Here is a 2,866-nt window from a genome sequence, read left to right on the forward strand (position 1 = left end):
CGCCCGGCCACATCCTGCTAATTTTTATAGTTTTAGTAGAGACGGGGTTTTGCCACGTTGCCCAGGCTGGTCTCAAATTCCTGACTGCAGCTGATCTGCCCGCCTTGGCCTCCCAAAGTGCTGGGTTTACAGGAGTGAGCCACTGCGTTTGGCTACTGCAACTGCAATCTCTGCCTTCCAAGTTCAAGCGATTCTTGTGCCTCGGCCCCTCCTAGGTAGTTGGGACTACAGGTGTGCACCACCACACCCAGCTAATATTTGTATTTGTAGTAGAGACGGGGTTTCACCGTGTTGACCTCAGGTGATCCACCCACCTTGGCCTCCCAAAGTGCTGGGATTACCGGTGTCAGCCACTGTGCCCAGCCTAACCATTTTTGATATAACCTTTCTTGACTCTGTGTCAAAACTGCTTGCTGTATCAACAGACTCAGCTCTAGGTGATAGAAATCGTTGTGTTGGCTCACATGCACACAGGCATTGATTGTGGAACACAGGGTGCTACTGGGGTCTTGTGCTCGTGCATACAGGTAGGGGTAGATGGGGCAGCTTGTCAGGACAGGCAGGCTGGTTTGCAGAAAGGGCAGCTGGGCTCGGCCTCTCCCTGTGCCTTCTCGGGCAAACGCCGTGAAACGTCTGCTGGTAGCTCCATCACCTGTTCATTTCTTCAGTGTTTTTGAGGCAGCTCAGTGCCAGCCACAGAAACGAGGTGGCTGGAGGCCCTTCCTTCCCCGTCGTCAGTCACTGACCATTGCAAGCAAGTCCTATGCCTGCCACAGGCAGTTAGGTTTCTCTCACACACCTGGGTCTCGACGACGGTCTTGGGGCCTAAAGCTGATGCACTCTGGTCCAAAGCCAGCACTGCCCACCGAGTAGCCTTTGAGTCCCAGAGCACATTTAGAAACTCTGGCTCAATTCAGCCCGGTGCGGTGGCTCACGCCTATAATCGCAACACTTTGGGAGGCCGAGGCAGGCGGATCACTTGAAGTCAGGAGTTCGAGACCAGCCTGACCAACATGGAGAACCCCATCTCTACTGAAAATACAAAATTAGCTGGGCATGGAGACACATGCTTGTAATCCCAGCTAGTTGAGAGGCTGAGGCAGGAGAATCACTTGAACCCAGGAGGCGGAGGTTGTGGTCAGCTGAGATCATGCCATAGCACTCCAGCCTAGGCAACGAGTGCAACTCCATCTCCAAAAGAAACCCTGGCCTGCCGGCACTTTGGGAGGCCGAGGTGGGCAGATCACGAGGTCAGGAGATCGAGACCATCCTGACTATCACGGTGAAACCCCGTCTCTACTAAAAATACAAAAATTAGCCGGGCGAGGTGGCGGGCGCCTGTCGTCCCAGCTGCTCTGGAGGCTGAGGCAGGAGAATGGCGGGAACCCGGGAGGCGGAGCTTGCAGTGAGCCGAGATCGCGCCACTCACTCCAGCCTGGGCCACAGAGTGAGACTCCGTCTCAAAAAAAAAAAAAAGAGAAAGAAACCCTGGCCCGACCCACCCACCACACTCCAGGTGCTCTGCTCTTTACGGGGGCCCAGAATGGGGCCTGAGTTGGGGGTCTCCCTGGAGTGATGGGGCACACAGAGCCCACCTTGGGCAGCCAGCGGTGCGCATCAGGAATGACGGTGGGCCCTGTCCCAGGCAGGGATGCGAGCTTCGCAGAACGCAGGGACGGGCCTCTGGCCATGGCCAGCATTCGAGAAGCCACTCTGACCTCAGCCTCTCCCTGTGCACCTGGGTGTGGTCTGCTCGCTGCCTGGCGCCTCATTCCAGGGCTGCCCAGCTGGTCCCCAGAGTTCCCCCAAGGCCCCCACCCTGATGTCCTCCTAACTGGGGCTAGGCCTGGGGACACCCCTCCACCCCAGCATCCCATCCTCTTGCCTAAATCTCCCCCAGGAGCCCAGTACCTGCTCAACAGACGCCCAGCATGTCCCCCACTTCCTGCCTTAACTGGGCTCTCTTCCCTGCAGACCTTGCCTCCCCAGGCCTTGGAGACCCACCTTGCTGGTGTCCTCCTCTCTTCCTAGTGGACCTCAGTCTGCAGGTGACCTTGACCCTCCTGTGACCTCTGGTGCCTCAGCCCTGCTCCCTTGCTGCCATCCTTTCCCTTCCCAGACAGCCTTGGAACCCCGTCTCTCCAGGAGACACCACCATCCATACTGTCCCCTGCCCCATCTCACCCTTGAGGGTGGCAAGGAGTGAGGGTGGCATGGACACAGGCTGCCCATCCTGCACATCTTTTTTTGGTTTTTGAGTCTTGCTCTGTTGCCAGGCTGGAGTGTGGTGGTGCGATCTCAGCTCACCGCAACCTCCACCTCCTGGCTGCAAGTGATTCTCCTGCCTCAGCCTCCCGAGTAGCTGGCACTACAGGTACGCACCACCATGCCCAGCTAATTTTTGTCTTTTTAGTAGAGACGGGGTTTCACCATGTTGGTCAGGATGGTCTCAATCTTTTGACTTTGTAATCTGCCTGTGTTGGCCTCCCAAAGTGCTAGAATTACAGGTGTGAGCCACCACGCCCAGCCTCTTTTTTTTTTTTTTTTTGAGACCGAGTTTCACTCTTGTTGCCCAAGCTGGAGTGCAGTGGCGCGATCTGGGCTCACTGCAACCTCCACCTACCAGGTTCAAGCGACTCCTGCCTCGGCCTCCCGAGTAGCTGGGATTACAGGTGTGCACCGCTACACCCGGCTAATTTTTAGTATTTTTAGTAGAAATGGGGTTTCACCATGTTCGGCTGGTCTTGAACTCCTGACCTCTGGTGATCCGCTCACCTCAGCCTCCCAGAGTGCTGGGATTACAGGCGTGAGCCACCGTACCCAGCCTCTTTTTTTTGAGACCGAATTTCACTCTTGTTGCCCAAGC

General features: G+C 56.4%; 1 protein-coding gene across 4 annotated transcripts in view; it reads left to right on the forward strand.

The window, feature by feature from the left end:
- The window catches only part of ADCK5 (aarF domain containing kinase 5), a 22,794-nt gene that overhangs the window by 16,452 nt on the left and 3,476 nt on the right, over positions 1-2,866 (forward strand). The window lies entirely within an intron of this gene.

The sequence above is a fragment of the Piliocolobus tephrosceles genome, chromosome 7 (genome assembly GCF_002776525.5).
Source record: "Piliocolobus tephrosceles isolate RC106 chromosome 7, ASM277652v3, whole genome shotgun sequence".
NCBI classification, from domain to species: domain Eukaryota; kingdom Metazoa; phylum Chordata; class Mammalia; order Primates; family Cercopithecidae; genus Piliocolobus; species Piliocolobus tephrosceles.